General features: G+C 36.2%; 1 protein-coding gene across 1 annotated transcript in view; it reads right to left on the bottom strand.

Annotated features, from left to right (window-relative positions):
* The window catches only part of Dmd (dystrophin), a 1,242,252-nt gene that overhangs the window by 688,378 nt on the left and 538,912 nt on the right, over positions 1-14,962 (bottom strand). The gene's annotated exons all lie outside the window — the stretch shown is intronic.

Here is a 14,962-nt window from a genome sequence, read left to right as displayed (position 1 = left end):
GAGAACAAAAGGAATGTGCATAAATTGAAGCTGAAGGAAGTAAAGTTAAATATTACAGAAGACTTTTTGGATGGAACACTTGTTAAATACTAGGATAGAGTATCGATTAATCAATGTCAGGCATCAGTCAGGGCCTGGGCAATCTTCCTCAGAGAGCAGTTCTTGATTAACCCACATCTCTCTTCCTCCCTCTCCCACCTTCCAACCTCTCAGAACTGCTGCCTGTACGTGTCTTCATGTGGTTGCCTCCTTTATATACTGGGTTTCCACCTATACCCTCTTCTCAGTCTTCAAGGGCAGGAACCTTCTGATCTTACATCAGTATAATCTTATACAACATAGTAGTGTGGTTGTGGTTTATGGATGCTTAGCACATGCTATTTAGAGAGACTAGTTCTCCAGTTCTTTTAATGACTATCAAGGGAGACAGGTGGTATGGTCTAAAGTATAACCTAACTATGGTGTGTTATGATTGATGAAAACAAAAGAATTGCAACCATTTAAATATGATTATAGAGTGGAGGTGGGGATAGAGTCAGATGCTCTTGGACTTATTTTAAGGTGACAATGTCACCTCTCAGGAGACTGAAAGACATATAGAAATATGCAATGTTAGCATATCGGAAAAGAGTTATCCAGGAAGAGGAAAAAGTATAGAAATGGTGAAGAACTTGGCTTGTGTAATAAATCAAAATCGTAAAATCTTTTTTCAACACAATCTATGATCTATCAGACATTACAAGATAGAAAACTCTCTCCCTCCCTTTCTGTCAAATTGTTCACAAGCGCAAATCCATGTAAATTCTATACCTTCAGAAAATGACCACAAATAGTTAAATAATTAATAATTGTACCAACATTTTGGGTATAATGGCAAATGATTAACGAGCTCTTCTTCTGCCTGTATCATATTCTTCAATCATAAAAAAGTTTAAGAATTCCAAAGGACAGCCAGGCGCTAGTGGCTCATACCTATAATCCTAGTTATTCAGGAGGCTGAGATCTGAGGATTGCAGTTCAAAGCAAGCCCAGGCAGGAAAATCCTAGAGACCCTATCTCCAATTAATCACCAGAAAACCAGAAGTGATGCTGTGGCTCAAATGGTAGAGCGCTTGCCTTGAGCTAAAGAGTTCAGGGACAGCGTTCCAGAGTTCAAGCCCCACGACTGACCAAAAAAGAAAAAAAATCCAAAGTACATAGCGAAAAGGTGCTAGTAGATAAACAAATTTAAGAGATTACCTTTGACATTACAGAGAATTTCCTTAGAAAATGCATATAACAGATTTTTAACTAGTGAAAGTTTTATTGGCAAATAAGCAGAAACAGCAGCAATCTTGACATTAGGGCAGTTCACATAGTACTTAAAATTTCATGCTCTAAGTATATAGTGCTAGAAAGACTTTGAAAAATATATCAGATAAATTATCCAGGTTTTGCAATGGTAGAAGTAAAAAAAAAAGTATGACACAGTTGGCTCTCTGTGACTTGAGGTTCCTAAATTCAACCAACAGCAGATTGAAATTTTTGTAATGGAATATATTAGCACGGAACGTATACAAATACTTGCCTTGTCATCGTTCTCTAAGCAACACAGTACAACTAATAAGAAGCATTTACATTGGTGTGACAAGCAATCCAGAAATGACTTAATGTATATAAGATATGGCTAGATTCTAAGTAATAAACACATATTTTTCTATAAAGAACTTAAAAATTCACAGATTATGAGATCCAGAGAGGTACTTGGGACCAATCCCTGCCAGATACCAAGGAACAAAACAACATTCTCTCTCTTCAGATTACCAGCAAAGCCCTAGATTTAGTCTTCTCTTGAAAGGATTTTATAGCCATATAATTTTCCTCTAAAAAATATTTCTTCTATCATTGAGCATTTCCTTCTATCATCACCACTGTGATCTCTTCATTCTTCAATGAAATAATGAACAACTTGGATAAGATTTACTCCCTGCCCTATAGAAATAGAGCAATAAGTGAGAGAAATTATGTTAAACTCTAGATTCTTTGTGATTACTTCTCCTTGGCACATTTTTAAAGAACTAGATCTCTAATTACATGCACCTTTAATAAATCACTTTAGAAAGACCATTTTGAAGATGAATTTGTGTAATTTACCTCACTACATTTATTTTCTGTATGAATTTATTAATAAAAAGATAGGTCAGTTATTCAGGGCAAGATATTATTGCTACAAGGGTCAAATGCAGTAAAACCAATTATATTCACTTGAAATATTCTTAATGTAGGCGATAACTATCCTGAAAAATGGAAGGATAGGTGAAATCAGTTCAAAATTTTTGGTATCCTTCCATAAAAATAAACTTGATTCGGGAAAGACATAAAGTAAAGCCATAAAAATTTCAAGAAACCCATGTCTCTGCAATGAAAAGAAAATGCTAAAATCCTTAGCTGTGTTGAAAATGGCAACTAACTGTGATGATAATGCTAGTTGCTATAATGACACTAACAAACTAGAGTTTCTAAATATTTACTATGTGTCAAACATTGCTCTCTTTCATGTTTGCTTTACAAAGTGATTTTAAATAATTCCACAGATGTTGGAATTGAGAGAGAGATTAGGGAAATCATTAAAATCTGAAGCTCTTAAATAGCAGAATTGAGATTTTTTCCTAGAATATGTGTGTCACTATATTGTACTACTTCCTCATTGTGTTTCTGTACACTGTGTGTGTGTATGTGCATGTGTGTAAGTACTCATTATGGCTTCTTGTTAAAATTGACAGATTAACATGACTCTTAATATCATGGTCTTTGTACCCTTTAACTCTAATAAATTAGACAATATTTTTATAAGATTTAAATGAGAGAAAATACAGTCTCTGCCACAGAAAAGGAAATATATTCTTACACTAGCCTTGAAAAATGCTCCAAGTGCTTTTCTTTTTGGTGTATGATTGCCAAAACTCTGATATCCAGGTCAGAGAATGGTTTGAGTAAACCCTTTATCTCATAAGTGGCCTCACATCTCTTTATGAGTTAAGAGAAGGTGAAAAAGGCCATCACTAAAATGGAAACACAGCTAATTATAGTGGCTAGTTTTTCTAACTACAAAGTGTTTAACTTCAAAGTATATTCAGACAAGAAAGTCTTCATGGGATTTCAACAAAAAGCTCACTTCTAATAATAGAACATTTCAACTTAGGTTTTCCTCCCTGACATTCTTAATGTCCCTATAATGCAAAAGTTAAGACCTTTATGGTACAACCAGAAGTTTATTTCTTCGTAGTATTGATAACTGGTTACAGTGTCAATTATTTTGAGAAAACAATTTGCATTAATTAGGTAATGAGGAGTAATCCTTCATTAACACTCCCTAGGCAAATGGAACACTCCGTTTTCAAATTCTATCCTCATAGATATTTGAAATGAAGTAATTCTATTTCAGTTATTTCTTATTAAATAGCTTTACTAATCCTGGACAATTACAAATCTGACAAGCAGAGAAAGTTAGTGATCAAAAGCAATGAATAAACAGAACTTTGGAGGGCAGCATTTGTCTTGTATGACAGTATACAGACATGTGTCTCAAGCAAATTAATATATACTTGTTTTATATGAACTGATTTATAAAACATATTTATTCTTAGCTAACATTAAATTTATTTATTTTATCTGGTAAGAAATATACATGTTTGCAAGTTGAATCTTCTCAGTCAGTTTGTTCATTTTGAATACATTTTTTTGTGCCAGTCCTAGGGCTTGAATTCAGGATCTAAGAGCTACCCCTAGCTTTTCTGCTCAAGTCACGCACTCTACCATTTGAGCCACAGCTCCACTTTAGACTTTTTGATAGTTAATTGGAGATTAGAGTCATATGGATTTTCCTGCCAGGGCTGGCTTTGAATTGCAATCCTCAGATTTCAGCCTCCTGAGTAGCTAGGATTACAGGTGTGAGACACCAGTGCCTAGAATGAACACTGCATTTTAAATTCAACAGTAAATTCATAGTGTGTATTTATGTGCAAAACTAGAAACTGGTATGCCTAAGGATAGTATAAAGGGAATAAATTTTGCTTTTCTTCTTTTCCTTTCTTATTTTAAGTTTACTAGATGTTTCCTTTATTGAGAGCACTGCTAATCTTAATATGTGAATATATACACATATGTGTATATGTATTTCCATATATGTAACAAATTTATACCTCAAACATACTATGAGAGGGATCCAAACAGCCCTTATATATATATGTGTGTGTATATATATATATATATATAGGAAAAACATGTACCATGGTTTCTTGTGCTACAGTATTTGGGATAGGAACTGAAAATACAGGAATGTGGACACATAAACATATACTAGACTTAGAGGACAACAGGTATAACAATCAATAAAGTACAATGTATAAGGAATACAGATCAAGCAGTTATTTTGTGCTTGAATCACAAAAGGGTCAGAGTAGAAAGGCTTGGAGCAAAAATAGTTCATGTACATAGTATATAAACAGATGAATGGTAGAAAGTTATCTTAAGAAAGAAATTGAGGTATGCAAACAACAACCAGAAGAAACACAGATAATACATGTAACCGAATGAGATAGAAATAATACAGAAATAGAAGAGCCAGAAGATCCAGGCGTGCTAGTACACACCAGTAATCTCAGCACTCAAGAAGCTGAGACAGGAGGATTTCAAGTTTAAAGCCAGCTTGTGCTTCATATAAACATGTTGTCTGGAAAAAAAAAAGCTAAAGAAAAACTCATCTCTTTTCTTACCTCAAATACCTTTTCTCAGAAGCTACAAAAGGATTTTACCCAAGGGAAAGTATTTTAATTATAACTGATTTTCTAAAAAGGAATATACCAACAGAAAAATATAAGATCTACTATTGGTGTGTGATTTCTGAATGTTGCTCCTGAAAAATAAACAAATTCAATAGAAAAATAACAAATCTTTATTTGCTGAGTCTAGGTATCCATTCATTTAGTGTTCTTGTTTATTTATATAAAAAGTACCTCCTGTCACTGCCTATTTTGACAATCACCACACACAACAGTTTTCTTTCTAATCTAAGCATAGATGATTAGAATGACTAGTGTGACACTGCATAAATTGCTAAGGGAATATTTTTGAAATTAGACTTTGTAGACATACAGTAGGACATATCTCAATTACACAGATGCTAACAGGTAATAAGGAAGTGGTGCTGTGGCTCAAGTGGTAGAGTGCTAGTCTTGAAAATAGAGGCTCAAGGAAGTGCCCAGGCCCTGAGTTCAAGCCCCATAATGGACAAAAAAAAGATAAATATCGTTTCTATTCAGTGAATGCATGATATTTGTAGAAACTATGATTTGGTTTTTGATTGACTGTTGTTCATTCATTCTCTTACTAGAGCTTATATTGCTGAATTTTGGCTTAACCATGTATCTTGCTTAGTCAATGGATGGTGAGAAGAAATGACTATGTGTAAGCTCTCTGCCTGATCTTAAAGGCAATTCAAATTTTACCAGTTCCTTCTACTTTTGTCTCTGCGCATGAGAAAATAATATACCATATAAAGAAACTGTTCTTTCTGGTCAGTTCTTGGAATAAGAAGACATTTAGAGGGCTGGGAAGGTGGCTCAGTGCTTGCCTTACATGCATGAGGCCCTGGGTTCAATTCCTCAGCACCACATAAGCAGAAAAGGCCAGAAGGGGTGCTTTGGCTCAAGTGATAGAGCACTAGCCTTGAGCTGAAGAACTGAGGGATGGTGCCCAGGCCCAGAGTTCACGCCCCACAACCGACCACAAAAAAAAAAAAAAAAGACATTTAGAGAATATCCACATAAACAAGGGAGTCTTATCCCAATCCATAGTGTAGAGCAAGTCTGCAGCTGATCCACATAAATGTTTGTTGCATGTCACATGCATTTTGGGATTGTTTGTTATTGTAGAAAGAGGTGACAATTACAATACTATAGGGACACAAACCAACCAACCAAAATATATAGCCTTCTGGATGGAAAGATCAAAGTAAGCCTTTAAAATAAATGTTCCCTGGTCCCATATATTGACTGCACCATCTCTCATTCCACATACAAACTATTTGCTAAAAAGGGTTGCAAGAAACGAAAAATGAAAATGGAATCAATATTGTGTTAGAGCCTGACTTTTCCGGCCTAGATTGTCAGGCTGATTCTGACAAATGAGGTCTGATGGATGGCAAAACACAACATTGTATAGTTGAGTTTCTTTCTCTTTCCCCTCATGCTGGGTGACTGTTCCTTTATTTATCTACAATTAGGTTTGCTAGACCACGGCAACACGGCTCTCTTTCACTGTAACTGCATGCTGTCAAGTATGTGCCAAGCTGATTGACAAAGAATGACAGGTTCTCTCTTTCCAATCTGGGATAATCAAGGGCAGCCCACCAAAGGGAGGCTTTCTTCTGATTTGCAGATTTATGGATTTCAAAAATAACCCATCCAAATATACAAAGTATAATATGGTATTGATTTTTAAAGTGGCAAGTGCTGCAAACCTGAGATGATAGAATCCACTATGCTGCATACCTGGGCATGTTCAAAGACAAAAAAATGAGTGGACATAGGAGTGATCATCTGCAGATGAGACTGACACTTACAGAAGGTCTTTCAAAGACTTTGACTTTATTAGCCAAATCTCTTTATTCTATTCATCTAACACATCTTACAGATCATATGTTAAGTGCTAAACACTGCTTTGGGTTCTGTACTTATGAAAGTGAAGAAAACAGATTTAGGTTTCCTGTTCTCCTGAAGCTTATATTTTAGTGGAGAGAAGAAGATAAATTATCATGTTATCCAGGTGCCAGTGGCTCACGCCTGTAATACCAGCTACTCAGGAGGCTGAGATCTGAGCATCACAGTTCAAAGCCAGCCTGGGAAGGAAAGTCCATGAGACACTTATTTCCAATTAACCTCTAGAAAACCAGAAGTGAAGCTGTGGCTCAAGTGGTATAGTGCTTACCTTGAGCTGACGAGCTGAGGGACAGTACCCAGGCCCAGAGCTCAAGCCCTATGCCTGACCAAAAAATATATATAGATCATGTATCAAAGAGGAGGAGGTGCTAAAGGGGAAAATAAAGCAGTAAACAGCAGGCAGTTCATATATAGCTACTTGAGAGGCTGAGACCAGGAAGATTATGATTCAAGGCCATTCTAGGTAAACAAATGAGATCCCTTCTCAATCAAAAGCTTGGAGGCATATACCTGTCATTCTGATTGTATGGGAGGCAGATATTAGGGGATTATGATTCCAAGTCAGTTTATATAGAAAAAGTCATAAGAATATCTCAGTGGAAGCAAGTGTGATCTCATGATATGCACTTGACATCTCAGTTATGATTGGAATCCCCAAAAGATCAGATCATGGTTCAGTCATACACTGACCAGGAAGTGACACTGTACTTCAAAAAAGTACCAGAGGGATGTGAAGCCTTGAGTTCAAACCACTGTACTGTTGAAGGGAGAAAGAAAAAGAAAGAGAGAGAGAGAGAGAGAGAGAGAGAGAGAGAGAGAGAGAGAGAGAGAGAGAGAGAGAGAGAGAGAGAAGGAGGGAGGGAGGGGAGGGAGGGAGAGAGGGAGGGAGGGAGGGAGAGAGGGATGGAGGGAGGACAAAGGAAATTAAGAAAGGATGGAATGAAGGAAGGTGGGAAGAAAGGAAGAAAGGAAATAGGAAATAGGGAGTGATGAAGGGTGGGAGGGAAGAAAGGAAGGAAGAAAAAGATAGGAAGAAAGAAAAAGAGAAAGAAAACAAAAGTAAGCTAGCAAGCAGTGGGTGTAGAATGAAGGTATTTGTATGGGTAAGGGGAGATTGTGTGTGTAGATTTTAGAAAGGGCCATCAATGCAAAGCCTTACTGAGAAGGTTAACTTTGAATGAAGATCACATTTTTTCCTAGATGAAGAGAGAGAATAAATCAGGAAGATTATCTCAGGAAATGAAAATCCACACAGACAAGACAACAAGTACTTAGACCCAAAAGACAAGAACATATATAATATAATCAATGGAAAATGTAAAGAAGCTATGATGGGTAGAATCTCGATTAGCAAGAGGAGAATAATGGGAAGCAGAACAGTGAGAGAGGATATAGAGAATAGGTCCTACTGTGTACCTTGGTGACAACTTGGCTTGTTAGGAGATCCTGAACCATAGCAGGGTTTTCAGCAATGGAATCATATCGTCAACTTATTTTTAAATAGTTCGTTCCAGCTATTATGCTAAGATTAGATTTAGGGAGTGCAGAAAACAGCAGAAATGAATAGATTCTTTTTTTTTTGGGGGGTCCAGTCGTGGGGCTTGAACTCTGGGCCTGGGCGCTGTCTCTCAGCTCTTCAGCTCAAGGCTTGCGCTCTACCACTTGAGCCACAGCGCCACTTCTGGCTTTTTTCTTTTTGCTTATGTGCTCTACCACTGAGCCACCTTCCCAGCCCATGAATAGATTCTTAAAGGAAGAAATTTTGCATTGCTTGGAGAAAGTCAATGGAAACCTGTCTATGGAAATCCGAGGCCTTTATATAGAAAACTATATACTTATAGTTCTTAAATGAAGACAAAAGGTCTGAATTGCTCCCAGACTGGGAGGATTAATATTGTGAAAATGGCAACACTGCCCAAAGCTATCTACAAATGCAATGCAAAACCCATCAAAATCCCAACAACATTCTTCAATGATATCTAAGAGCAATTCCAAAATTCATATGGAATAATAGAAGACCTCAAATAGCCAAAACAATCCTTAGCAAGAAGAACAGTGCTGGAGGATTACCAATAACAAACTTCAAACTCTATTACAAAGCTATCGTTACAAAAACAGCTTGGTACTGGTACATGACCAGGTTTGAGGATCAATGAAATAGAATTCAGGACCCAGAAATGCACCCAAAGACCTATAGCCACCTAATCTTTGTTAAGGGAGCCAAAAATGGAGGAAGGAAGAAAGACAGCTTCTTCAACCAATGTTGCTGGCAGAATTGGCTAAACACATGTAGAAAACTGAAGTTATACCCTTATATATCACCCTGCACCAGAATCAATTCTGAATGGATCAAAGACCTCAGTGTAAGACCAGATACAATGAAAATATTACAGGAAAAGATAGAGGAAACACTAGGGTTCCTAGGGACAGGTCGATATTTCCTAAGTAAAGATCCAGAAACACAACAAATCAAAGGCTGAATAAATGAGATTGCATTAAATTGCAGAGTTTCTGCATGGCCAAGGACATTGCTAACAAGATCAATAGAAAGCCCACAGACTGGAATATCTTTACCAGCTGCACATCAGACAAGGGCCCCATATCTAAAATATACTTAGAGCTCAAAAAGTTAAACACCCTAAAAACAAATCCTCAATGAAACAACACCACCATCAACACATGGGCTAAAGACTTAAAGAGAGACTTCTCTAAAGAAGAAGTATGAATGGCCAATAGACACATGAAGAAATGCTCAACTTCTGTGGACATGAATGCAAATCAAAACAACATTGAGTTTCAGTCTCACTCCAGTTAGAATGGCCATTATCAAGAAAGCTAATAATAACAGATGCTTGTGGGGATGTGGCCAAAAAGGAATGCTACTACACGGTTGGTGGGAATGTAAACTTGTTCAACCACTCTGGAAAGCACATCAGAAATTTCTCATAAGACTAAACATATACCTTTCCTATTAACCAGCAATCCCACTCATGTGTATTTACCCAAATGATGACAAATCAGCCTGCACAATCATGTTTACTGCAGCATTATTTACCATAGCAAAGGTATGGAATTGACTCAGATGCCCCTCAATAGATGAATGGATTAAGAAAACATGGTATATGTATATGATGGAATTCTATGCTTCCATCAGAAAGAATGACATTGCCCCATTTGTAAGGAAATTTGAAGATTTGGGAAAAAATATATTAAGTGAAGTAAGTGAGACCCAAAGAAACATAGGCTCCATGGTTCCCCTCATTTTTAATAACTAGAATATGTCTATTAATCTACAAGTTAATTCAATGGCTAGAACAAGACCAATAATTACAATTGGACATGATTAATTAATCAGCACTGTAAGCATCACACAGTGAGAACAAAGGAGAATATTCTTAGGAGAGGATCACAATGGCTCAATAGGTATGTGCATATGGTCATAAAAATAACGCTTATCAAAATGAACTCCAAGAGATGGAAAAATAGATTTTTGTATTGTACTGTTTGCAGTTATTTCTTTTTAAAATATTTTTTATTGTAAAGATGCTGTACAGAGGGGCTACAGTTACATGAGTAAGGTAATGAATGCATTTCCTAATGAGTATAGTTACCCCCCTTTGTTTTCCCCCTACCATCCCTTCCCTACCCATTTTCCCACCTCTTCCCTTCCCCCACCAAGTTGTAAAGTACGTTTTCAACTTAGTGTCTTGCACATCTCATTGTTACAATGGGTCAACTTGTATCCTTGTTTCACCATTTTGTTATTTCCCTTCCTTTTCTTTCTTTTGTTCCCTTTATTTTTTCCCTGTTGTCACTGGTTTTGATTTCTGTACTCTTTGTCTTGTATATATTTATCTGATTTGGGGAAGAGAAGGGGAAACACAGAGTCAGTAGGACAAAGGGTGAACCAATGATAACAGTGATGATACTCACTAGACAGTATGTTGGAAATGAACTTTACAATTTGGGGCGGGGGAGGGTAGTGGGGAGCATGGACAAAAATGAGAGAGAGGGTAACACTGTTCAAAAAGAAATGTATTCATTACCTGACCTATGTAACTGTAAACCCTTTATATATCATCTTTACAATAAAATTTAAATTAAATTTTAAAACCCTGAATTGGTTAAGAAATGAAACTACTTAAAGGGCCATTCAATTAAACTGGTGCTTATTTCCCAAGTCTTAGTACACTCCTAATTCATTATTATTGAATAATTATCTAGGTTGTCAAGGCTTGAAATCCTGGTATGAAGTAAAGATTTGCAATAGAGGCCTCAAATATAGACTAAAATTATTATCTGGCCCTTTACAGTAAAAGCTGGCTAATCTCTAATGAAGTAAAACAGTTAAGTTTATACTTTATGGTATTGAAAGTCTTCAAGTATTCTTAATAAGTCCATAATATAACCAATATGAAAATGTAACAGTGTAACTAATAAATATATAATTATTGAATTATATGAGTAGGTATTTTTATTATCAAGAATTATGGAAAATTTTCTTTTTGATTCTTTATATAGACCTATAGAGATAGTGAAAAGTTTTATATTTGTACTTGAGATCTAGGATTAGCATGTATTTTCTACAAAGGGGCCAGATATAAAATATTGTAGTCTTTGGGGGTTATATGTTTCCTATAGTACCAATGTACTATGATAGTTGCCAGAGACAATTGATAAGGAAATTTTACTAATAAAAATAGGAGAAGGAATGAATTTTGCCCTCAGATCATATTTTATTCAGCCGATTACAGTGTGCTTGGAAATGATCGGATTAAGAATAGATGAATTCAGGGCTGGGAAGTTGGCTCAGTGGTAGAGCACTTGCTTTGCATGCCTGAGGCCCTGGGTTCGATTCCTCAGCACCACATAAGCAAAAAGAAAAAAGCTGGAAGTGGCACTGTAGCTCAAGTGGTAGAGCGCTAGCCTTGAGCTGAAGAGCTGAGGGACAGCGCCCAGGCCCAGAGTTCAGGCCCCAGGACAGGAACCAAAAATTAAAAAAAAAAAAAAAAAAAGGAATAGCTGAATTCAGCCAGGCGCCGGTGGCTCACGCCTGATTACAGGTGACTCATGCCTGTAATCCTAGCTACTCAGGAGGCTGAGATCTGAGGATCACAGTTTAAAGCCAGCCCGGGGAAGGAAAGTCCATGAGACTCTAATCTCCAATAAACCACTAGAAATCCGGAAGTGGCGCTGTGGCTCAAGCAGTAGAGTGCTCGCCTTGAGCTGAAGAGTGCAGGGACAGCACCCAGGCCCAAATTCAAGCCCCATTACCAAAAAAAAAAAAAAACAACAGATGAATACTATACTAATCCATCAGTTGTGACAAGTCACTCAACCTCTGAATTTCAGTATTTGAGTTGAAAATGAATGAAAAAAAATAGAGGTTATTGTGACCAAAATGTTAACAACATCCTTTTCTCCCTCTGCATTGCTCCACCCCCATGAGCATTTTATCTTTGATTAATTCTCAAGCTTTCATCTCCTTGGAAAACTGATAAAGTTGGACTGTGAAATGTGTTTAGCAGCAACATTTTAATGGCTCTGATTAGTAAATTATACCTTTCTTAGTTGTTCTGTGATATCTGAACTGTAAAGGCCCAACAGACAATCATTGAACACTCACTGGTGCATCTCCAAGTTCAGCAACTCTTGTAACTGACTGCTGATCTATTTCGTGCAACTTAGAAATTAGACCTATATAGGATGACATTGGCTCTTTGGGCACATGAGGCTTCTAGGGAAAGGCTGACCCATTGCCCCTATGAATCTGCTTCCTTTGCACTTAAGATGCCATGTGAGAGTGTGCATGTACTACAAAGTGAGGAGCTTTCAAATGGCTCTGTAAATGCTGCACCAACATCCTCCTGTGCTTTCTAATTCCTCGAGAGAGACATATGCCTATGCTGCCTTTCCTGGCAAGCAAGGTTCCTGTTGTAAGTGAATCTAATTCTGAATATGATCAACAACAGGTTTGTTCATTTGTACCTAGGAAAAGAAGACCTTCTGATCGGGAAGTTTTCTAACCATTTTGCTATTCTAGTTTTGTTAACCCAAAAATGATAATAATGTCTGCTGTAAAGTTCTGCATTAAAAAGTAAATGTTATTAATTTAAATGATTTATATGAAGTGCATAGCAAGGCATTTGTACTTAGTAAGTTTTCAACAAATTTAGCAGCTAATATTACCTTTCCATACATTAAATCATTTGATCCTGATTTATTATGAAGAGCCTGATCACATACCATATTTTATTATGCCTAAGTCACCATTGATTAGAATATATGTCACTAAGAAAAAAGTACTGTCAATTAGAGTATGATATACCATCATTTATAAAATGTGTCCCAATTTCAGAGCAGTTAATCTGTGGAAATTATGAATCTTAGAGTTGTATTTATTTCATCCAAAACAGAACTTCTCTAAGTGATTGTCCATAACATGTATTGTGTCCATATGGTAATTGAATATAGTTCTTAACAATATTTATTGGAAATATAACTATTGCTAAACTATCATCATTTAGCTATTATTAAACATTAGCAGTTTCTTTTTTGGGGGGGCGTCCGGTCATGGGGCCTGAACTCTGGGCCTGGGCACTCAAGGCTGGCACTCAAGGCTAGCCCTCTACCACTTGAGCCACAGCGCCACTTCTGGCTTTTTTCTTTTTGCTTATGTGGTGTTGAGGAATCGAACCCAGGGCCTCAGGCATGCAAGGCAACTGCTCTACCACTGAGCCACCTTCCCAGCCCCAGCAGTTTCTTTTTAAACATTAAGCAAAAGGATAGTTTTCATTAAAAGCAAAGACTAATTAAATTCTGACTTCATGATTGACAGATACTTCAAATAAACTTAAAGATGTTTTGTTTTATATTAAGTGCTATACCAAAATTATAGTCATTATCTAAAATGACTTTAAAAAATCCCACAAGCTGTAAATTTAAGTTATCAAATCAGTAACTAAAGTTATGTTTTGAAGAAGACAAAAAAAAACTTGATTTTTTTTCCCTGAATTGCGTTTACTTAAAGTCATATAAAATATAGAGTAAATACAAAGAATTCTGAAATGGAGGAAAACAATACATGACAAAAGAAATCTCCTTTGATTTTTTCAATACATAGGTCTTAATTTTGGCTACTAGGTGTTCATCTAGCTTGCCATACTTCACTGGTATACTTAGAATTCCTATGATTACTATGTATTTAGGGAAGATAACTTTTTTTTTTTCGGTTGTGGGGCTTGGGCCCTGTCCCTCAGCTCTTCAGATCAAGGCTAGTGCTCTAGTACTTGAGCCACAGTGACATTTCCGATTTTCTGGTGGTTTATTGAAGATAAGAGTCTCATGGATTTTGCTGCCTAGGCTGGCTTTGAACCACAATCCTCAGATCTCAGCCTCCTAAGTAGCTAAGATTGAACCACAATCCTCAGATCTCAGTCTCCTAAGTAGCTAGGATTACAAGTGTGAGCCACTGGCACCCGGCTAAGATAACATTTTTAATTGGTTTTCTGAAAAATCATTAACATTTTTGAAAAAAGAACTTGTACCCTGTATCTTAGAAGCATTTACTCCAGAATTCTACTAGAATCTAGAATAAATAAAGAACTAAATAATCAATAAGGAAAAGAGGTAAATAATCCAATAGAAAATTCAACTAATATACAGTCAACTTATAGAAGAAAAATTGAGACTACTCCAAATATATGAAAATTTGCTCAAACAGGGATATGCAAATTAAAGTAATAAATTCATGTCATTTCCTACTGTTGGTGCAAAAGCAATATGTAATAAAATTAAAGATGTGACTATTTAACAATTCAACAATTCTACTTGTATCTATTCTCACATGAGTATATGAAGAGACTTACATGTTCTTTCAGCATTTACATTAGTGAGAAATGGAACAAACTAGGCGAGCATTTGTTTAATCTAATAACCAGGTTGCTTGCTTTGTTCTTGTTAAAACTGAGAACATTCTTCTTTATTCAAAAATTGCATTCTTTGTTCTTAGTTTTTTTCTATTTAACCTAATCACAAGGAAAGTTAATGCCTCCATTTATAACCAACTTGTTAAAGATATTAAAGAAAATAAAATAATAATGCTGTCTCTAATAAATCTGAGTTGTTAAAATGGTGTACCCAGCAGAATGTTCAAATAATATCAGTTTCATTTTAGATGGAGCAGTGTGTATTTATATGTGCATAATTTTGTATTTGTGTTCTCTCTCCAATTATGTAAATCACAAATACTTATTATTATGCTA

Source organism: Dipodomys spectabilis, unplaced genomic scaffold (genome assembly GCF_019054845.1).
Source record: "Dipodomys spectabilis isolate Male_0828 unplaced genomic scaffold, ASM1905484v1 ptg000156l, whole genome shotgun sequence".
NCBI classification, from domain to species: Eukaryota; Metazoa; Chordata; class Mammalia; order Rodentia; family Heteromyidae; genus Dipodomys; species Dipodomys spectabilis.
Note: the sequence above shows the minus strand (reverse complement) of the source record. Positions and strands in the feature narration are given on the sequence as shown.